Here is a 13,521-nt window from a genome sequence, read left to right as displayed (position 1 = left end):
GGGAATGTGATGTAAGAAATAAAAGCTTAAATAAATCATTCTCTCTTTACTATTATTCTTAAAATAAAGTGGTGATCCTAACTAACCTAAAACAGGGAATATTTACTGGGATTAAATGTCAGGAATTGTGAAAAACTGAGTTTAAATGTATTTGGCTAAGGTGTATGCAAACTTCCGTCTTCAACTGTACATGGCGGCAGGTAGCCGGGTAAGAGCTTTGGGCCAGTAACCAAAAGATTGCTGGATCAAATCCTCGAGCTGACAAAAATCGTTCTCTCCCTGAGTAAGGCAGTTAAACCACTGTTCCCTGGGCACTGATGACATGGCTGTTGATTAAGGCAGCCCCCCACGCCTCTCTGACCCGACCCGGACCAGGATCGTGGTGTTACCCTGTGAGGTCCGTACCCCCCCATCTCCATGTTATCGGAGCGGTGGTGCTGGGGAATGGAACCGACAGATCCCGATCTGGACGTCCGCGGGTAGCCAGCAGGTTATCCAGCCGAATGGACAGATCCACCAGCTGGTCAAATGTGAGGGTGGTGTCCCTGCATGCCAACTTCCGATGGACGTCCTCGCGCAAACTGCAGCGATAGTGGTCGATCAGGGCCCTGTCGTTCCATCCAGCGCTGGCGGCCAGGGTCCGAAAGTCAATCGCGAACTCCTGGGCGCTCCTCGTCCCTTGCCTCAGGTGGAAGAGACTCTCTACCCTCGGGCGTGTGGTTGAAGACGGCCCGGAAGCGGCGGGTGAAATCCTCAAAGTGGTCCAGCGCCATATCCCCATCTCCCCACACAGCGTTGGCCCATTCCAGAGCTTTCCCCAAGAGGTATGAGACGAGGGCGGATACCCTCTCACGGCCTGAGGGAGCCGGGTAAACGGTCGCCAGGTATAAATCCAGCTGCAGCAGGAAACCCTGGCAGAGTGCGGCCGTCCCATCGTACTCCCTGGGAAGTGCGAGACGAATCCCACTGGAACCAGGTGCGGAGGGGGTGAGTAGTGGAGACCCCTGTTGTGCTGGTGGGGGCGCTGGAGGGACTCCCTGTCTCTCCCTGCGGTCTATCATCTGGACGACCCGGTCGATGCGGTCCATTGCAATGCCGGGATGTAAAGCAGCTCCTCGACTCCGCTACCAGGGGTACCTGCTCCTGCTGACTCCATAATTCGGGTGTGGAATTCTGTAAAGGAGTGCGTAACTGGCTGCAGTGAAGTCAGGCGCAGGAGAACAGAAATGCATAGCAAACGGAGCCCTTTATTGAGGCGAACAAAACACACGGGTTAGAAAACTAAACACACACTGGTTACAATAACCCGGCGCAAACCAGCCTGGAGTACACATACATTTACACATAACAATTCCACACACAGACATGGGGGGAAACAGAGGGTTATATGCAAGATGAGTAATGAGGGAATGCAAACCAAGTGTGCGGGAAAACAAGACAAAACAAATGGAAAATGAAAGGTGGATCAGCGATGGCTAGAAGACCGGTGACGTCAACCACCGAACGCCGCCCGAACAAGGAGAGGGACCAACCTCGGCAGCTGTCGTGACACCACTATGCAACTTTTGTGTGTCTCCACCTGTCTTTTCTATGCGATCTTTGTATTCTGAAAGCAGAAGTGTAGAGACAGCCAGACAGAACAGATGAAATATAATGACATTTACTCTCACGTGTGACCAAAAATAACTAGCCCCTACTAAGCCACGCCTCCAGTCTTCAATGAAAACAACCCAATTGGCTGGGTTAAAATAACCCAACATGTGTTCTGTCCACTATATACCCAGCACTGGGTTGTTTTTAACCCAACATTTTTTTATAGAGGGACACAGACACTGATAGGGAATAGGGTGCCATTTAATTGGGATGAATGGCAGTAGAGGCATAATCATGATTTTACTTATGCAGGAAAATAAAAGTTAGGCATGTGATATATTTGAACTTGTGTTAAAGAATTAGTCAATTTAAATGGTCATAAATACAGTTTTTACAGGTTTTCAACCAATTTTCTGTATTCGGCCCCCTTGAACTTTGCGACCTTTTGCCACATTTCAGGCTTCAAACATAAAGATATAAAACTGTATTTTTTTGTGAAGAATCAACAACAAGTGGGACACAATCATGAAGTGGAACGACATTTATTGGATATTTCAAACTTTTTTAACAAATCAAAAACTGAAAAATTGGGCGTGCAAAATTATTCAGCCCCCTTAAGTTAATACTTTGTAGCGCCACCTTTTGCTGCGATTACAGCTGTAAGTCGCTTGGGGTATGTCTCTATCAGTTTTGCACATCGAGAGACTGACATTTTTTGTTAATGTTAACAGACCATGAATGTAAAAATTATTGAAAGCTGTGAATGCTATTATATGATACAACATTTCATTGTGCTCCCAAAATATATGTGTCTGCTCCTAAATTGTTCCAAAAAAATAAATGAATGTTACTCACGGGTTCTTTGAGAAGGGTGAAGGTTCTACTGTACGTGGAGCCATCACTGGAGCTCTTCAATGGTTCTTTACAGTTCACAAAATGTAGAATATTTTTAGGGCGTGGTTTACGCACTAATCTTTGTGTCATTCCAATGTATCTAATGTGTTGTGTTATGCCACTATATATCTTACAGTATCTTACAGTATCTGACTATGGCCAGTGAAAGTGTCTTGTGAAAGACTTACGTATGGCCTTGTCAACTGAGAACGGTTGACTGAAGCAGTCAGTAGTTCTCAATTCTCTCCTCAGGGACCCCCAGATGTTCCAGAGATAGCTCACTTGATTAAATGTGTCAGTTAACACAATAATAACACCTATGGAATTTGAGCAATATAATATGGCTGACCAGAATCAAAAACCCTGTTTGGTTCTTCAGAAAGATCTACAAAGAACCTTTCAGATTGAGAAAGGTTCCTTTATAGAACCTTCTCCATAAAGGATATATAAAGAACCATAAAATTGTTCTACATAACTGTATATATCACAATAAACCTTAAACCCAGACCAAAGAGCCCAAACTCCCACCGACCTCAGAACACCATTTTTAAATGTGTGTATGTACTTGTTATTCTCTGAAGAGAAGCACATTTTCCTTCACTTCACAACGTTTTTTTCCCGTGTTTCCGTGCCAAAAATGTTTGTCACCTTTCTGGGCCTTAACCAGTTGGCATCCCTGACCTCAGCCTCACTGCCTCACATGTACAGCCAATTAAAACTTAATTCAACTATGTTAAATTTAGCCCTCCATAGCGGCTGCCTAGTTGCACCTGAAATGACACCCTATTCCCTATATAGTGTGTTGCTTTTGACCTGCTTTTTTTTCCCATGTTCACTACACAGGGAATAGGGTGCCATTTGGGACGCACAACAACTTGGAGGAGGGAAAGTCTGCCTCTCTCACTTTAATAACTATTTATCAAGGTGCCGGCAAGAACCTTTTGGGTTGCCACACCGGCGGAACCTTTCAAGTTCTGAAAAGGGTCTTCGAAGAACCCCTGTGTAAAGGTTCAAACCTGAAACTATTTGCGATGGGAGGGGTTACATTTTTGACCTTTTTAATAATATATTGTAAAGGTGGCAGCCTATCAGATTGGAGGCTTGGCTTTCAGATAGTTATTTTTCAAATCAAATTTTATTGGTCACCTACACATGGTTAGCAAATGTTAATGCGAGTGTAGCGAAATGCTTGTGCTTCTATTTCCGACCATGTAGTAATATCTAACAATTAATCTAACAATTTCACAACAACTACCTTACTACAAGTGTAAAGGAATGGATAAGAATGTGTACATAAAAATATATGGGTGAGCATAGGCAAGGCAATGGCATAGGCAAGACACAGTAGATGGTATAGAGTACAGTATATACTGTACATATGAGATGAGTAATGTAGGGTATGAAAACATTATATAAAGTGGCATTGTTTAAAGTGACGAGTGATACATTTATTACATCCACATTTTTATTGTTTAAAGTGGCTAGCGATAAATTTATTACATACATTGTTCCATTATTAAAGTGGCTAGAGTTGAGTCAGTATTTTGGCAGCAGCCACTTATTGTTATTGATGGCTGTTTAACAGTATAATGGCCTTGAGATAGAAGCTGTTTTTCACTCTCTCGGTCCCAGCCTTGATGCACCTGTACTGACCTCACCTTCTGGATGATAGTGGGATGAAGGCAGTGGCTCGGGCGGTTGTTGTCCTTGATGATCTTTTTGGCCTTCCTGTCACATCAGGTGGTGTAGGAGTCCTGGAGGGCAGGTAGTTTGCCCCCGGTGATGTGTTGTGCAGACCTCACTACCCTCTGGAGAGCCTTACGGTTGTGGGTGGAGCAGTTGCCGTACCAGGCGGTGATACAGCCTGACAGGATGCTCTCGATTGTGCATCTGTAAAAGTTTGTGAGTGCTTTAGGTGACAAGCCAAATTTCTTCAGCCTCCTGAGGTTGAAGAGGCGCTGTTGTGCCTTCTTCACCATGCTGTCTGTGCTGTCAGTTTGTCCGTGATGGAACTTAAAACTTTCCACCTTCTCCACTACTGTCCCGTCGATGTGGATAGGGGGGTGCTCCCTCTGCTGTTTCCTGAAGTCCACGATCATCTCCTTTGTTTTGTTGACGTTGAGTGTGAGGTTATTTTCCTCACACCACACTCCGAAGGCCCTCACCTCTTCCCTGTAGGCCGCCTCATCTTTGTTGGTAATCAAGCCTACCACTGTAGTGTCATCTGCAAACTTGATGATTGAGTTGGAGGCGTGTATGGTCGCACAGTCATGGGTGAACAGGGAGTACAGGAGAGGGCTGAGAATGCACCCTTGTGGGGCCCCAGTATTGAGGATCAGCGGGGTGGAGATGTTGTTTCCTACCCTCACCACCTGGGGGCAGCCCGTCAGAATGTCCAGGACCCAGTTTCACAGGGCGGGGTCGAGACCCAGGGTCTCGAGTTTGATGATGAGTTTGGAGAGTACTGTAGTGTTAAATTCTGAGCTGTAGTCGATGAACAGCATTCTTACATATAGGTATTCCTCTTGTCCAGATGGGTTAGGGCAGTGTGCAGTGTGATTGTGATTGGGTGGTCTGTGGACCTATTGGGGCGGTAAGCAAATTGGAGTGGGTATAGTGTGTCAGGTAGAGTGGAGATGATATGATCCTTGACTTGTCTCTCAAAGCACTTCATGATGATAGAAGGGGGTATTACGGGGCATAGTCATTTAGTTCAGTTACCTTGGCTTTCTTGGGAACAGCAGACTGGGATAGGGATTGATTGAATATGTCCGTAAACACATCAGCCAGCTGGTCTGCGCATGCTCTGAGGACGCTAAATGTTTTGGGCCACCTGTTAGCGTAAATGTCATACCTGCTCATTGTGTTACGTTTGTACACTGGATTTTTTAAAGCATATTAACAATTATGTTTACATATAGTAATAAAGTAGCAACTATTCCAGCTTTTGGATTTGACATGCTTTTGAAGAACTCTGTAAGCCTCAGTGTTCAACCTTAACATTTTAAGACAATACAACAGAATAGATGAACAGGAACGAGATTTACTCTAACAGGTGGCCCCCAAAATTATATTTCTTAAAGCCACGCCCCTACTAAGCCACACCTTCATTCCAGGGACCCCCTCAATTAACCAAAGGTGCAAATATGAACCAGCAACTAGCAATGGTTCCTTGAGGAACTTCAGCGGTTCCTTGATGTTTTCAAACATTTCAAATCCCATGCAGTCATCGTCCCTCTGTCGACTAGTACACTCTTTTCCCCAGTGTTCCGATAAATATTTATTTTACCTAGCTGTCTGCAGCATTTAAGCAATTTAGTGGAGGGAGAAACAAGGCTAGCGTGTGCTGTGCACCAGTTCTCACAGTCTATTTTTCCAAAGGACTTTAAGTAAGCTCAGAACTTCTATTAGGCTTCCCTTATAGTGCTAACTGGTGGAGTTTGCATGGCCAGTTGACAACTAAAGAATAGCCACCCCACTCTCCTCTACTTTCCCCTCCTCCCATCTTCCTATACCTCTATCTCTATACTGCTTTATTTGCCCCTCAATTGCTCCCTCTCTCCCTCCCGGCCTCCCCATCCAAAACATTGTCAAAGGAGAGTAGCATTGCATTCCCAGACCCCTGTACACAGCCAGGAGCCATTCTCTTTTTTTAAATAATAATATGTTTATTATTTTCCAATATAAAATAAATAAAAAAAGACAGCAATACAAACATTGACATTCATTGTACTGTTGAATGGGATGGCCAATTTAGAGGACAAAACTAATCTTAACTCACACATACACATAAATAAAACAAAATCCTATTAGGTGGTACATGTATAAGAAGACAGCATATAGTCATTACAAGCAGTGTAGTTAAGCCTAAAATAAACATTGAGTGGAGTACAGCTGTACCAAACAGAGCGATCAATGGGTCTGGGGCTATAACTTTATCAAAGGCATTAGATAAGTAATCAAAAATGAGAGCCCAGTAAGCATGTAACTTAGGACATGTCCAAAATAAGTGGGTCAACATCCATTGATCCTGCTTGCACCTCTCACACAGTGGTGAGGTGTCTGGGAATATTTTATGCAGTTTTACTTTTGAGTAATGTACGGTGTAAACTGTGTATCACCTTAAACTGTACAAGGTTGTGTCTGGCATTCACTGAACTGTGGTTTATATTCATTAGAGCTTCTACCCAGTCCTCATCTGAGATTTCTGAACCAAGTTCTTGTTCACAAGCCATTTTAATAGTGTCTGTGGATACCTCTATGTGGGCCTGTAGCACATCATACACATCTAGAGACTGAGCCCTTTGAATGGGGTTTGACAAGGATCAGGCTATTTGGCTTAACGCCACACTGTGGGATATGTGTCCTTAAGAAATTCCTGATTTGGAGGTATCTGAAAAAATGTGTTGTTGGCATGTTAAACTTATCCTGTAATTGTTGAAATGAAGCTAACTGGCTATCAATGTATAAATTACCAATTGTTGTGAACCCATTCTCCCTCCACTGTGAAAACACCATTATCATCCAATGCAGGGTGGAAAGCATGATTCATGCAAATCGGGCTGTCAATGTATACAGTGGGTATGTTAAGAAAATAACTAATCTGTTTCCTGATCCTAAGAGTATGACAAATGACTGGATTAGAGTCATAAGTGGCTTTTTTCACTTATGATGGACTATTAACAAGTGCAGGGAGTGAGGAACGTTGACAGGAGGCCTGCTCAATCAAAAGCCATGAAGGCATATCCTTCTGTCGCATCCCGGGTAAACTTTCCTTCCAGAAAGACACAATGTTCAGATTAGCAGCCCAATAATACAGTTTGAAGTGAGGAAGGCCAAAGCCCCCCTCTATCTTGTACTTGCATAAATGTTTCTTTGAAATTCTGGCTGCCTTGTTATCCCATAATAATGGAATTACTATTGAATCCAGTTTCTTAAAATAGCTTTGTGGTATGAAATTGGGTAGACATTGGAAGAGGTAAAGAAACCTGGGTAGGGACAAACATTTTAATAGCGTTTATACGACCAATCAAAAAGATAGGCAGAGTTTTCCAAAAATCTAAATTTTGTTAAAGCTGTTACATTTTTAAGTCACAATTTGCTTTCAATAGCTTATCAAGGTCTCTTGTCATTACAATGCCAAGGCTGGTGATCTTGTCCATCACCATTCTAAATGGGGTAGATTGCAGAAATGACATATCCACAGGCCGTGATATCGGCATCAATTCGCTTTTTTGCCAGTTTACTTGTAGCCAGAGAAGGAGCCGAATGTATTTATCAAGTTAAGAAAGGGGGGAATAGACATTTTAGGCTTGGATAAAAACAAAATAACATTGTCTGCAAATAGGGAAATTTTGTGCTGCGTGTCTTTTTTAAAAGAAGCTATATCGGCACATGCACAAATGTGAGTAGCAAGGGGTTCCATGGCTATAGCGAAGAGCGCATGCGAAATAGGGCACCCCTGTCGGCAGCCCTTGAACAGGCGGAATGACTGCGACATTTCCTGATTGGTGACCATGGACGCCAGTGGGTGTGCAGAAATAATTATCATCCAATTAATAAATTCCTTTCCAAACCCGAAATGCTCCAGAACCGACATCATATACTTCCACTCAATCTGATCAAACGCCTTCTCTGCATCAAGAGCTATTACCACTGCCTCAACTTTATGATCATGATACATTACGTTGAAAAGGCGTCTCAAATTGTAGTATATATGTTGGCCCGGGATAAAAACCTGTCTGGTCAGGGTGTGTGATGTCAGAAATATATTTTTTCAATCGGTTTGCCAATATCTTTGTCAACACCTTATTTTCTATGGGGAGTAACCACACGGGGCGATAAGACGACATCTCCATGGAATCTCTATCTTTTTTCAAGATCAGTGCTATTATAGCCTCATACAGTGTTTGCGGGATTTTGTCATTTTCTTTGGATTGTTTAACCTGTTGCGACGACCAAACCCGGATCCGGGATTCTATTTATAGACCTAAGCTCATTACCATAACGCAACGTTAACTATTCATGAAAATCGCAAATGAAATGAAATAAATATGCTAGCTCTCAAGCTTAGCCTTTTGTTAACAACACTGTCATCTCAGATTTTCAAAATATGCTTTTCAACCATAGGAAAACAATCATTTGTGTAACAGTAGCTAGCTAGCGTAGCATTTAGCGTTAGCATTAGCGTTAGCATTAGCGTTAGCATTTAGCAGGCAACTATCACAAAAACAAGTAAAGCCTTCAAATAAAATAACTTACCTTTGAAGAACTTCTGATGTTTTCAATGAGGAGACTCTCAGTTAGATAGCAGATGCTCCGTTTTTCCAAAAAGATTCTTTGTGTATTAGAAATAGCTCCGTTTTGTACATCACATTTGGCTACCAAAAAAAAAAAAAAAAAAAAAACGAAAATTCAGCCCTCAAAACGCAAACTTTTTTCCAAATTAACTCCATAATATCGACTGAAACATGGCAAACGTGGTTTAGAATCAATCCTCAAGGTGTTTTTCCACATATCTCTTCAATGATATATCCTTCGTGGAAGCCTGGTTTCTCCTTGCTCTCAAATGGAAAAATAATTGCACCTGGCTTTACGCTCCAATTTCGACGCAGGGACACCAGGCGGACACTTGGAAAATGTAGTCTCTTATGGTCAATCTTCCAATGATATGCCTACAAATACGTCACAATGCTGCTAACACTTTGGGGGAACGACAGAAAGTGTAGGCTCATTCCTTGCGCAATCACAGCCATATAAGGAGACAATGGAAAACAGAGCTTCAGAAATTCTGCTCATTTCCTGGTTGATGCATCATCTTGGTTTCGCCTGTAGAATGAGTTCTGGGGCACTTACAGACAATATCTTTGCAGATTCTGAAACTTCAGAGTGTTTTCTTTCAAAAACTGTCAAGAATATGCATAGTCGAGCATCTTTTCGTGACAAAATATTGCGCTTAAAACGGGAACGTTTTTTATCCAAAAATGAAATAGCGCCCCTAGAGATCAAAGAGGTTAAACATTCACAACATAAGTGGAGCTAGCTTCTTGATAATACCCATCCCGCATGCGGGAGCATAATCATAGCCTCAAACTAATTAGCATAACGCAGTGGACATAAATCTTCCTAGAAAATGTTCCTATTCATGAAAATCACAAATGGAATATATTGAGACACAGCCATAGCCTTTTGTTAATCACACTGTCATCTCAGATTTTTAGAATATGCTTTACAGCCAACGCTAGACAAGCTTTTGTGTAAGTTTATCGTGGCATAATGCTATGGCTAGGCTCAGCTAGCATCAGGCAACAATTTCACGAAAATAAGAAAAGCAATCAAATTAAATAATTTACCTTTGAAGAACTTTGGATGTTTTCACTCAGGAGACTCCCAGTTAGATAGCAAATGTTCCTTTTTTTCCAAAAAGACTATTTTTGTAGGCGAAATAGCTCCGTTTGTTCTTCACGTTTGGCTGAGAAATCGACCCGGAAAATGCAGTCACTACAACGCCAAACGTTTTTCCAAATTAGCTCCATAATATCGACAGAAACATGGCAAACGTTGTTTAGAATCAATCCTCAAGGTGTTTTTCACATATATATTCGATAATATATCCGTCGGGACAATTGGTTTCTCATAAGAAGCGATTGGAAAAATGGCTACTTGTGTACTTTACGCAAGATTTTCTGCTGGAGCCATCATGTGACCACTTGCTAAATGTGGTCCCTTACAGCTATTCTTCAACATAAATGCGTAAAAAGACGTCACAATGCTGTAGACACCTTGGGGAATACGTAGAAAAAGTAAGCTCATTTGTAGATCATTCACAGCCATATAAGGAGTCATTGGCATGAGGCGGTTTTAAAAAATGTGCCACTTCCTGATTGGATTTTTATCTGGGTTTCGCCTGTAACATCAGTTCTGTTGCACTCACAGACAATATCTTTGCAGTTTTGGAAACAGAGTGTTTTCTATCCAAAGCTGTCAATTATATGCATAGTCGAGCATCTTGTCGTGACAAAATATCCCGTTTAAAACGGGAACGTTTTTTATCCAAAAATAAAAATACTGCAGTTTGGAAATTGTGCTATCGCTGTGTTAATTTCCTCTAAAGTTATCCCAGCATCGAGTGCAGCAGCTGCCCCCCTGTCTAGTTTAAGTTCTCATTCAGTGAGAAAGCGTTCCATAGTTTGTGGATCAGTAGCATTGCATTTTGATTGATATGGCTCTGAGTAAAACTGAGCAAAGCATTTATTAATATCCCGCGGATCTGTTAATATTTTACCCTTCTTGTCTTTTATTTTGTGAATAGCTCTAGATGCCTGTACATGCCTTAGCTGTCTTGTTAATTATTTGTGTTTTGTCACCCAGTTCAACATAACTTTGTTGCGTTCTAGCAAGTAAAGAGCCCACCCGTTTCAAAAGGATGATATTGTATTCATATTTCAACTTTGTGATCTTCTCAAGGACTGTATTCGAGGAATTCGTCCTAAAAACATTCTCCTGTTCCCCTAACTCTCTTGCAATTTCTCCCAGCCTAGTATTGGTGCGTTTATTCCTCTCTGATGTATAATAAATAATGTAACCTCTAATCACAGCCTTTAGAGATTCCCAAAGGGTGGAGTCGTCAACATCCCCCGCGTCGTTAGCTCCGAGGAAAAAGGCAATCTGTTCCTTCAAATACTGACAAAAAGTCTCATCTTTCAACAGGTATGTGTCTTAACGTCACGGGTCGCCGACCTGTAGACTTATTGTCGAGTTTCAGAACCATGGACAGAGGATAGTGGTCCATATTTAGAATAGGGTGATAGGTAACCGACGCAGCTGCTGAAATTAGTTTGGAGTCCAACAAAAAATAGTCAATTCTGGAATATGATTTATGAACTGACGAAAAGAAAGAATAATCCCTATCTGCTGGGTGAGTCAGTCTCCAAATATCAACAATGTTGTTTGTCATCAATGTATTTAGACTGACACTGGCCTTTGATTGTTGAAGTGACCTTGATAGCTGTTTATCTAAAAGAGGATCTAACGTACAGTTAAAGTCATCTCCAACAATAACACTTGTATCCAAGATATTTGGTATGGCCTTAAATACCCTTTGAAAAAATTATGGATCATCGTAGTTGGGTCCATATAAATTGACCAAGGTTATTGGTTTCGAATCCAGTAACAACAATAATACACCGACCATTGGGATCTGAAATCGAGGATGAGTAAGGAGGAGTGTTTTTTTTTCTCTCGCTTCTGCATCAAAGGTAGTATGTCTGACCGATCCAGCCGACTCGTAGCTTGGCCTGATCGGAGCTTTTAATATGAGTTTCTTGAAGAAGCACTATGTCAGCGTCCAGTGATTTAAGATGAGAAAAAAAACTTAGCTCGTTTCACGACATGCCCTAAGCCATTACAGTTCCAGCTGACTGTCTTTATTCCACCAGGTCTACTCTGTGCTCGGTCACGATGTGGCATTTCTTATGTAAGAGCAAATTGTTGCTGTCATACAAACATCAAAATGAAAAACGTCCCGCCGTGCAGGAGCTCGTCATGCCACCTGTATTAATAAATGTGAACATAAAACACAGACCCCATCCCCCCTCCCGTCCCATTACTGAGTGACTTCCCCAAACGAAGCACTCCTTGACTAACACACAAACCTTAGGGTGTCTAGACAAACAGCTTCAACTAACTCATCATCTATAGATTCTCAGCATATAAACTAAATGAAATAACACTTAACTCTCACGTTAGGGGGTGAGTGACGCTAAAACATGATAGGCTATATAAGCCACAACATCTCACCCATCATTATAAGATCCAATTTCTGATCTTCTGATCGAAAAGACATAGAAATTCAAACACATTCCTGTTTGACACAGTCGTTCTGTATCCTCAGCCAGGGAGCTTGCTTGACAAGAACAGATCGGCCTCTTTTGGGTTGTCAAACATATGTGTTGATCCCTCGACTGTCACCTTAAACTGGGCTGGGAAGAGGAATCCATATCGGATGTTGGCCGCTCTGCATTTGTTGCGTAACTCATCATACTCTTTCCGTTGGTTCCTCACATCCAAGGTAAAATCTGGGTAGAAAGACACCCTGGCTCTGTTGTAGTTAAGGGGGAACTTTTGCCCAGCCAGCTTGAGGATGAGATCCCTGGTCTGGGGATAGTGCAGCAGTAACATGAATGGCCTTGGTGGTGCGCCCTTGGCTGGCTTCGTTGCCTGTGATCTGTGTGCGCGGTCGATCAGGATGGTGTTCACTCGCGCGGTCGATCAGGATGGTGTTCACTCGCGCGGTCGATCAGGATGGTGTTCACTCCCCAGCGATCTATCAGCTCCGAGACAAATTCAGTGGGTTTCCCTTTCTCAGTGTCCTCCTGGATCCCAAATATTCGGATGTTCTGGCGTCTTGAATGCGACTCAAGCATTTCCAATCGGGCTTTCAGGGTCTTGTGGTCATTTTTGAACGTTGCGCACTGTTTCTCTGTTTCTTTGTCCTGTAGCCTGGCCTCGTGATCAACTGTTGTCTGCTCAACCTCATGCACCCTGCCCTTAGTTGCCTTCACAGTTTCAGTCAAATTCCTAGTACTCTTTGAGATATCAGCCAACCTTGTGTCCACCTTCTTGCTTAGTGAGTTTATGGCAGCCAGTAGGTTCTGTGGGGAACTCTTGGGAGCTAGCATCTTCAGCTAACTCCTCGTGGGTCAGCGAAGTTAAAATTGGCTCGTTGTCTATCTCATTCAAATTATCTTGTTTTAGCGCCCCCTTTTTTTGGTGCCTTTTCCCTTTGTCATATTGCCAGACAATGTTTGAAGTTATAGGTCGTGCGAGGTTAAGACAAATATTAATTTGTTTCAAAATAGAACGGAGCTCTAGCAAAGCAAGTCTACTCCATAGCACGCTCTCTAGCGCCCCCCGCAGGAGCCATTCTCAGTTACATAGAGAATTCAGAAAAGACCTTGGTCAAAAATAGTGCACTATATAGGAAATAAGGTTCCATTTGGGATGGAGTTACTGTAACAATCACAGACATGTCCC

At 42.4% G+C, this 13,521-nt stretch overlaps 1 protein-coding gene across 1 annotated transcript in view; it reads left to right on the top strand.

Moving 5' to 3' along the window:
* The window catches only part of LOC139420457 (plexin domain-containing protein 2-like), a 170,560-nt gene that overhangs the window by 102,842 nt on the left and 54,197 nt on the right, over window positions 1-13,521 (top strand). The window lies entirely within an intron of this gene.

The sequence above is a fragment of the Oncorhynchus clarkii genome, chromosome 11 (assembly GCF_045791955.1).
Source record: "Oncorhynchus clarkii lewisi isolate Uvic-CL-2024 chromosome 11, UVic_Ocla_1.0, whole genome shotgun sequence".
NCBI classification, from domain to species: Eukaryota; Metazoa; Chordata; class Actinopteri; order Salmoniformes; family Salmonidae; genus Oncorhynchus; species Oncorhynchus clarkii.
This window is presented reverse-complemented; position numbering and strand designations above follow the sequence as displayed.